Below are 10,803 nucleotides of genomic sequence, written 5' to 3' on the forward strand. Positions count from 1 at the left end.
TGGAGAAAATGGTCTCAATGTTTTTCTCGAACAGACAAATCCAAATTTTCTTTCCAAATATCTATGTGGATAATAACACAATCAAAAATGTAGCGGAAATGATATACTTGGGTGTCATTTTAGACCGTACTTTTTTTTTTACATGTAAAAAAGGTCTGCAATGTGGCTCCTATTTATTGGAAGCAGCAAAATGTTATTTTAACGAAATGACAAAGCAGAGCATTAATGTCAGTATCCCGGTATCAGCCTTTTCATACAAAAGCATCAAAGAATGAAACTGGCTTTTAGACCACCAGTCCACCTAAGTTCCCTGTGCCAAGATCCCCTGTGGAGAGTAATTCCTAATTTGTTTCCTTTTCTAATCATTCAAATGTTCTCCGTCTTCCAGATTGTGTTTTTGCTTTATTTGTATGTTGATGTATTATGTAAACTGTCTGCATCTTTGTTGAAGACTACAAATGGAAATGATCATTGTACTAAATCTGGTGCAGCCATCTTTTTAATGTAACTGCCCATTTTCCTTTAAAATAAACTGAAAATGAAGAACAAAGTTTAAAAAGAAAGTGCAAGATTACAAAATCTAAGTCTAAATATAAATAACATAGATCAAAGAAAAAATAACAAAGTATACAAAGATTAACATGGAATAGAATCATCTTTTCGCTCCTCTCCTGCCTCCAAACTCAGAATTAAACAGCCTAATCGCACAAGGAATGAATTAGTACCTGAGTCTATTAGTGTTGCATCTGGGAAGGAGCATTTGTGCAGTCCATCTGCTTCTCTGCTCTGATGAACGATGATCAGAGGATGACTGTCGTCATCCATGATGGACAGTAGCTTTTCCAGTGATCTCCTCTCTGCAACTGTCACCAGTGATTTCAGCTTCATGCCAACCACAGAGCCAGCCCTCCTGATCAACACACCACAGCATAAAACAGGACACTGGCCACCACAGACTGGTAGAACATGCAGAGGAGTTTTCTGCAGACTTTAGGTGATCAGAGCCGCCTCAGAATGTACAGTCTACTCTGAACTTTCTTATACACATGGTCTGTGTTGCAGGACCAGTCTAGTTTACTTTCCAGCCACACGACGTTGTGAACTATATCCACCTCGTTGCCTCTTTGTCTTGGACCTCCCAAAGTCCAAGACCAGCTCCTTGGTCTTTGAGGTGTTCAGCTGGTTCCTCTCACTCCAGGCCTTATCAGGACTGGAACGATACAGGAAGTCTTCCACAGGGTTGGTTCTTTCCCCAGCCGTAGACTGATGTTGAAGACATGCTGAAGCGGCTCAGCTAGTTCATCAGCGCAGGTGTTTAGCAGCCTTCAGATCCAGTATCATTCCCTGGATGAATCCTCTGAAGTACATTGTGTACCAACCCCTAACACCATCCCAGACTTCTCTTATTTGTTCCCCATTCAGCTTCTCCTCCAACCTCCTCCTGTAGGTGTCCTAGCTGTTCTGACCTCATGGCATCCCTGTCCGTGCTCCTGAAAGCCGCCTTCTTCCTGTTAAGGACATTCTTGACCTCCTTTGTCATCATTATCATTTGAAATAAATATTTGGCTTTACATGGAAGCCAAGTGAGGATTATCTATTTTGTGTCTGAAAAAACAATTATGTAACCATAATCAATATTTTGTTACATGGTACTATATAATACTAAGCAATTATGTTACTATATAATACTTAATCATTACATTATTTAATTATGATATGAGGCTTATTCATTTTTGTTTTATTATAATTGTTCAGGTTAAACCCTCCTTGTTTTTTTAAACGTAATGTTTACAAAAATTTAGAATATTTTTAGACAATCTTCCGAAAATAGTTTGTGTTAAAGACACTGTTTGGAGTTTGTGGAACACTCATTATGAACACAACAGACTTTCACATTGAACATAAGATCAACCACAAACACACTCTGATACAGACAAATTAAAATCTTAGTTTTTTTTGCTAAGAGTCCTTAAAGCACCACGGTGCTGCACTCTTGATCATTCTTTTATTGGGTAAAGACAGGTGAGGGTTCTCAGTTTTTGTTCTTTTTGTTGTTTTATAGATTAAAACTAAGGTTATATCAGTGTTTTTATTTGCCTGCCTTGCGTTTAATTAACTAGTTCATTAGTAATTATTTGTGGTTAACCAGTTAAATAGATAGATTTTATTTAATTTGACTAGTGAACTAGTTAGCATTCACAATATAAAGTGTTAACTTGTAATGTCAAAGAAGTATTCACTTAACTAGCTAGCATTTTGGACTAGCTTTGGTGTAATGGACATTACTGGTTCACTAGCGGGAACCCCATAAAAGCAAGCACAAATTTTTAATATCAAATTAACTCACACCTTACCACACTATGCTAATCGCCGTAGAACATAACACAGACAATGTAAGTTATTTGCTATGACACCGGGGGCGAATTACATCACAAAAAAAACACCATGGGAGGAGTGATCTAACAGTCCCAAATATCCCCTGCTGACAAGAGCAATGCTCGCATTATTGAGGGAAATTTCTGTCGGGAAATTAACCTGAGGATAATTTATATATTTTGTTATTTAAGCCTATGTTCTTATGTTTTATCCTCTTTATTTTATAAAAATGTGTATAAGCATGTGTAATATATTAAGTCGTTTAACATCTACAATGCACAACCATCTGTGGTATATTTTATTTTCTGTTACAAACTCTATATAAGCCAGGGAGCAGGTATAGATTTTGCAAGTAGCTAAAGCAAGATCTGAGCAACTAAAATATCAATGAATGCCAAAATTCTGTAAATGTCCCTCTGTTCAAATTTTACACAAAAAAATGTTCCGCTCACGCTTGAATGAATCATGAATGAGAGCTCAATTGGAGAGTTCAAGTTGCACAAGTTGTATAAACAGATACAGGCGGTAGCTGTATAAAGTAACTTTATAGTTCCAAGATGTATGCAATATATATTTATTTTATGTGAGTGTAATCTTCTTTGTGTCAATGTAATTTATTTAGCTGTTTGTAAAAGGGGGTCCGAAAAGTAATGCAATATAATATTGTCTACTTGGGGATTGGTAAGAGTTCTCTAACTTCTGAGCTGGGTATTCTTAGTTAAAGAATGCATAACTGTGAAAGTTACATATCCTGATATATAACTGTGTAAGACTGACTTGGGGAGATGACCAAGATAAATGTGAAAGGTGAAAAAGGCTGACTTAAGGAGGAACCCCAGCTGGGAATTGATGAAGAACTAATTGCTGCAATGATTATTACAATGTGAACTCTTCAACCTTTGCCCGCTTTACTTTAAAATGCTACATTTGTCAAAGCCAATCAGAGCAGAAACATAATTTAAGCCTCTTTAAGGATGACGCTCAGGGATCCGTTGTTGCTGTGTCTGCTTCCCTGTCGTACTTAAATGTTCCTTGAATTTTACAACTCATTGGTTTGCTAAGAACTGGAATATGCCCCTTGGTGTCAAGTTGAGCTTTTCCAGCCATTTTTTTTTAAATATCAGTTTCAAAACGAAACGGTATAAATCCAAAGGTGTAAGGATGAACTGAAGCTATTTTGATGTGAATATACACTGCATGCTGAATTATTAAGCAAGTCAGTATTTTTGACAACATTGTCCTGTCTTCCTGTATATATATTTTCAAGCTCTTATCCGTATAAATTTGAATTCCAATTGGATTTAAGCATGCCAGGTTCAGTGCATTTGTATAATGAGAGAGGTTGTGGCCTAAGGAGATCAACAAACTATATCAGGTGTTCACAATTCTTAGGCAGCTTCTTTTCCTCAGGCAAAATGGACCAGAAGAAAAGTGCAAAATGTATTGCAGATGGATGCAATTCCAAGATTTTGAGCGGTGATCACAGAACCATCAAATGTAAATTCCCAACTAGGACACAAGAAACTCATTAAGAAAAAAAGACGCAAAGTAACCCATTATCCTCCAGTGTAGTCATATTCCAGAACTGCAACCTACCCGAAGTGGCCAGAAGTACAAGGTGTTCAGTACTCAGAGACATGGCAAAGATGAGATGAAAGTGTTCTACTCCGACTCAGGCTCCAGCAAGGTTGAGGTGGAGTACTGGTGGCGGCTGGTATTATTAAAGATGAGCTGGTTGGATCCTTTAGGGTTAAAGATGGACTTTAGTCAACTCAACTCCCAAACATACTGTCAGTTTCTTAAAGGGATTGGTCATTTCTGATATCACGCCCATTGAGTTCTTGCAAGAAGTTCAGAGAAACTGTAAAATAAAGTCACAAATATTTATTGGATCGACAGAGGAAAAGCTAGCATTCACAGCAGAGGTCTGGGTTGTTTATCTGCACCTATAATTAAGCATGGACCTCCAGGTAGATGCCAAGAAGATGACGCCCATCTGGTTTCTATCGACCCATTTTATAGACAAAATGGGGAGGATCTTGCTTTAGATTGGACCATCGACAGAGACCCCTGTTGTCATCTCGGGTATAATCTCGGATGATGCGATAGCCTGGCGTCTTGTAGGGGCATCCAATGCACTTCTGGACCACTATCACGGATACGTCCTTGGAGGGTGTGCTCATCTCGATGTTTCGGTGTTAATCTTATCCTCGTAGGTCCCCAAAGATGATCTCCAGGCTCTCCGATGATGCGTACCTTGCGTACGCGTAGACCTGGTTTATCTTATCCTTGTGTGGATGTCTTGACCCCTCTTGCCCATCCATGGAACGTGATCCGCATTCTTCCATTTGTAGTTGTGTCTCCTGAACTCTGTGGATCTTAATGTGTTTTATTATGCTTACAAGCAATACACGTTATTAATTACCAAGTATTATTATATCTGCATTTGATTACATATGAATATATATGTGCTTATTCCAATATTCTAGAAGAAACTTTCTTTAAGCAGGTGGTACAGGCGAAAGCCTGCATCATTTAAAAAGACCATGATTTTTACGAAGGAGAACTTATGCGTTCAAATACTCCACTGCTAGCCAGTAATGGCCTGAAAGATGAAAAAATAATGATTGCCCCATTCCTCACATGACCAAAACCCGATTTGAGAATCTGTGGTGAGTAGTACACTTCTCTGAACAGTGTCTTGGAGGCGTTGGTTGCTACGGCACAAAAAGTTGATTGTCAACAGATCAAGAAACTGAAAGACTCCATGATTGGATGGCTTTTTAGTGTTAATGAAGGGTGGCTATATTGTGCACTGATGTTCTGTTTTTAAAATGTATTTGTACATTTTGAGGAGCTGCCAACGTTTTTTTGTTTGTTTTTTTTAAATACAGAAAAAAGAAATCCAATTTTACGTAATTACATGATACCCAACTATTACGTTATTACATGATACTCAACTATCATGTACATACATAATACTTCAGTTTCATGTAATAACTTGGCCCACAAACAGTGCAGACACATTTCCACAATAATCGTGATAGCATTTGTATCATTATAGGTCTCGAGTTTGTAGTTGGACAGTGATAGACAGGTGAAGAAGCCAAAACATTTGATCAGAAAGCCTGCGGATATATTGCCTCGTTCTCATGCATTTTGTCAGAGAATCTCAGCAGCTCACTCAACTCCAGGTGACACAGTTGAGGCGGAGACCTGAAGCAGCAGCAGCAAACAGGTAAGAATGATTCACCATATCCATAGTATTATCTGGATATTGAAGCCAATTCATCAATAATTGTTCTAATTAAATGCAATGTTACTGCTTCAGTCGCTCATTATGTTTGTATACACCTCCGCTTTAATACCAAGACGCAATCATGATGGTTACATTGTTAATAGGGCTGTGCAGTTTATACCAGTTCGTAAAGAAAGCCAGCGTTATTTTTCATTATGATGTGAATCCTTCATATACCGGTGTATAAGTTAAACAACTTCAATGACATGCTTCGCCAACCAAGTTAATGGCAAAACATACAAACACTCTCAAATCAAAGTGTTTGCTGATGATGACGTTATATCTTTAAAAGGAGACACGTCTGTGGTTTGGAGGTTCGTCTGCTTCAAACATATTGACGTGAACTCGTTTTGCTAATGTTGCAAAACGACTGTATAGTTAGTTTCTAAGCTAGTTGTGACAACACACGTTGTTTTGTACTAAAGAGATTTCTCACTGACATCAACAGATAAGATGATCTGATGATATGATGATCTTCCAGATGACCACGCCTGTGATCAGGCCAGTTCCTCCATGTTTCTATCCTCTCTTCAAAAAAAAAAAAAAAAAAAATCTGTTTTTTATTTGCTATTTCAAATTTTCACTAGAGCTGTCTGGAACTAGGTAAGGTCATCAAGATAACGTTGATGTGAACCAGCAGTGTTCCTATTGATGCTATTATGTTATTACATGTTACTCAACTATCATGTTATTACATTATACTCAACTTTTGTATCATTAGCATCAGCATTTTTACTCAGTGGGTGAATGATCTATGAAGGAGTATGGATCACTTAAGGGAATTGGTGAAGGTCTATTTCATGTTAGGTTTGCGACAGTGAAATTCTGCAGTTAAAATCAGTTTGAAAGCACTGAGTCGATTTTGAAAGACCTAAGGCTGTTCAGAAGAAGAAATCAGACAGACTCTGTCGAAGTTGCTTTGTTTCTCATCCATAGACTTGAAGGACATGCAAAGGACCACGGATATAAGCTTCATCATCTCAGCTGCATCCAAGCTGGGTTTGTTGTGACTCAGAATACAGTGAGACTCTTGTTAAAATTTCTAGATCCTCGAGGTGTTGAGCAAAGACAAAGGAAATGGTCTTGCATGTTGTGTTTACCAGAATCCTGGGCCTAATTGCATGTGGCACGTTGACTCTTATGACAAACTAAAGCCATTTGGCATCGTCATAAATGGAGCTATTGATGGATTTTCCTGACGCCTTGAATGGCTTCACGCATTTTCAACAAACGGCAATCAGAAGATTATTGCTTTTTTTTTTCATCTCGGAGGTGAAGAAAAGGATGGGACATCAGGACAGGCAGGCAACCAACTCTTGCATCAGTGGTTCAAGTAATCGTAACCAACATATTGAAATCTGGTGGGGTGTTTTGAGGACCCACCATGCTAAGACATGGATGAACTGCTTCCAAGAACTTAAGGAGGTTTACCACTTCACTGGAGACTTTTTGGACAAGCAGCTGATTTTATTAACTTGTCTGAAAATCATAGAGGTATGTCTCATTTTGTCTCTCTCTAAGAAGGGCACATGTAGCGGGTCCCAGCAGGGCCTTCGCTGACAGATATAATAATCCTGTAAATTACAATGAACATGAACCACACCGGACCACAAGTGCTCATGAACCAAGTCTCTTGGATTATATTTATTGACATATTTTCATTAAACTGCAATCGTGACTCTTCTTTTGTTCCTTTTCTTTTGCATTAGCAATGGTTAAAACCACATTCAAAATACATTTACATAAATGTCAATTTTACAATCTTCCTTTGAAAACAAACCATGTCTTCTAACCACTTATCATTTTCTCGTTATCAATCATTCCTTCACTTCCAACATACACCCTTCATTCTTTCATCAAGAATAATAATCGTACGTTATGTACAGCAGATTCTATAAGTGAACACTTAATAAAACAAAAAATAATCTCTCTTGCAGTCTAACTAGCCAAAACTGTACAACATACTTATTTCTGCGCAAGCTTTCAACCAGGGCGGCGCCTATAACTTGTCTGAACTTGCACATTCATGCTAGCATGCATAACATATACTCGACACAATACTTTTCACACTTCATAGCACACAAATGCACAATTCAGACTCAGAACACACATAACTATCACATCAAAAATCCTTATAAACAGTTTGAAGTAAAAGAAATTAAAGAGTTCTTAACCAACCTGTAAATTACAATGAACATGAACCACACCGGACCACAAGTGCTCATGAACCAAGTCTCTTGGATTATGAGTCTAACTTGTGTGATGTATTTCCATTAATACCGTTGCCCGCAAGTGCTGCCAGCTTGTGTCTGTTTTCTGCATGTCATTGCACATTTATCTTTCTTACACCCTCTTAGTGGGACTAAACAACAAATCAAAATAAAAGCAGTGACAACAAACCAAAAAGTGACAGAAGACATTATATAATAATATCGAAACAAAACACTTTTGTGAGTGTCACACACACAACATTTAAAGAGCTATGCTAATCAACAGGAGGAGCTGAAGCAGGTTGCAAACCATCCGCGCCTCTGCAGGAATGCAGTTGCTCCAAGCGTACGTCCCCTCTTGATGTACACCATACCCCATCTATTTGGTCAAGATCATCTGAAGCCAGTATCTCAGAGGGCCTTGGACATTTGTAAACAAGAGTGCCAATAGCGAGCATCCACTCCATGTGATGGAACAGTATTCAACTATTGTTGCCTGATAATGGAAGAATACTTTTTAGGCCCTCCTACCAATGCAAATGAAGCCATCGAGTTGTATCTGTTCCTAAGAGAATATATCCTGAAACAATTGCATGAATGATGCTGAGCTTTGTATTGAAAACAAACAACGAAGCATAATGCATGTGTCTACATGTGTGTTAATGTGCTAATAGAGACATCAAACCAACATTATTGATTTTCACAATGATCATTTGCAAAATTTAAAAGTAAAACATTTTTTGGCTATGCCTGATCCTTAACCAGAAAACAGATTTGTTCATGAAAAACACTGATTTTGGTTTACAATTGTGCAATCATTCAAAGATGGAAAAAAAACAAATCCATTTTACAGGATGAAAAGTTTTATAGTAAAGGTTAAAACTGTGTAGAAGGACAAAATGACAAGAAAAACATTTTATTACAAATGCTTAACTGTTCATCTGATGACAACAAGGTGGAATCTTTGGAGATGTTCACAGCCATGAAGAGCACCTGTGATAAGACATAAAAACACAACATCATTAGATTACATGCAAATAACGCACACATCTTAATAGTACAAAACAAGGTGTGTTGTGACAACACACTGCTGAGATTCTCTGACAAAACGGATGAGAACGAGGCCGATGCATCCGCAGCTGTTCAATGTTTTTCTGATAAAATGTTTTGACTTCTTCACCTTTCTATCACTGTCCAACTACAACCCTAGACCTATAATACTACAAATGCTATCACAATATTGCGAAGCGGAAGTGTGTCTGCGCTGTTTCTGAGTCAAGTTATTACATGATACTGAAGTATTGGGTTATTACATGATAATGAAGCATTACGTTATTACATAATAGTCGAGTATCATGTCATAACATAATAGTTGAGTATTATGTAATAACATAATAGTTGTGTATCAAGACTGCAGCGTTAACATTGTATTTATTTAGAGCAATTATTGATGAATTGGCGTCAATATCCAGATAATACTATGGATACGGTGAATCATTCTTACCTGTTTGCTGCTCAACTGTGTCATCTGGAGTCAAGTGAGCTGCTGAGATTCTCTGACAAAACGGATGAGAACGAGCCCGATGCATCCGCAGTTTTTTTTCTGGTCAAATGTTTTGACTTCTTCACCTGTCTATCACTGTCTAACTACGGACCGAGACCTATAATTCTATGAATGCTATCACGATATTGCTAAGCGGAAGTGTGTCTGAAGTATTACGTTTGTAGTAGTTTTATATTCCTTATAAAAAGGTTTATTTTCAGACCATCTAAGTTCTGGTAGATTTAACTTTAAAATTGCCTCTAGGTAAGATTTACCTGAAGAAAAGGGACACCACCCTTGTTTTATAGTGCAAGGGAAACTATTACATTTACGTGAATAATAATTAATTAATTGGCCCAATTAATTAACTATGAAACACTAGTTTTAATCAATCTCATTTAACTGAAGTTTACTACTTTTTGTCGTGATTATCTGTTCTTTACTGAGTAAGAGGCTCTTAAATTGACCGTTAATTACACCAGAATAGAGATGCGAACAATGACGTGTTGTTTTATAAATTTATTTAAAAAGGGATGAATAATGAATGAAAAAAAATTGTATTTTATGTTAAGTTTCGGAACCGAGAATAAAAACGGAAAAGGGAAAAGAATCGTGTACGAAATCTTACTAGACTACCCGCATATTAAACAACCCAGACACAAATAAATATGTTCAAGATGAAGTGATCAGCTCCTTACTTGACGGTAGATGGTGAACGGAGGTTTAGGCAGCAGCTGGAGACCAGATGAAGGTGGCAAGCGGATGGATGAGGATGAGACGGTCAGGAACGAGGGGATCAAAAGTTATTTTGACGAGGGGGCCAAGCGATTGCGTTCGGTCCACCTATCGTTCCGATTAATCACAGTGTCGGCTTCCTGGTTGTAGACACCTCACGTGAACACGCTGAACGCTTTAATGTTCACATTTCACTGAGGGAAAGTCTTTAGGTCAGGAACACTTTCTTCTTACGGGAGGTAAGGATGATTCACGGGTTGCTTGCTTCTTGATGGAGATTTGCATTCGGAGAGACGAACAGATTTTTTTAGGCATGTTTTATTTTAAATGAATACAAATTTATTATATTGTCCATCCACTCATCCTATATCCAATTCTGATTCAAGCGAGATCGCAGGGGCAGCAGCTGTATTCAGAGGAACCAAGAACACCTTTTATTCACGTTCATATTATATTTTAGGTTACAAATATTATTTGAAATTACTAGTTGCACCATATTTGTTGTATATAAATGTGGGTCTAATTAAACAAAACAAACTATAATGTCTTGGGTTTGCAACAGGACCTCTTTCTAGGTAGAAAGAAGGCATCCTAAATGATCATCTCAATTAGCTTCTCTCAATCTGAAGGAGCAGTGATTC

The 10,803-nt window shown here is 37.7% G+C and overlaps 1 pseudogene; it reads left to right on the forward strand.

Moving 5' to 3' along the window:
• The first annotated feature begins 5,528 nt into the window (after positions 1–5,528).
• Positions 5,529–8,335, forward strand: LOC148071399 (uncharacterized; annotated as a pseudogene).
• Positions 8,336–10,803: the final 2,468 nt, after the last annotated feature.

Source organism: Callionymus lyra, chromosome 9 (genome assembly GCF_982586985.1).
Source record: "Callionymus lyra chromosome 9, fCalLyr1.hap1.1, whole genome shotgun sequence".
Taxonomy (NCBI): Eukaryota; Metazoa; Chordata; class Actinopteri; order Syngnathiformes; family Callionymidae; genus Callionymus; species Callionymus lyra.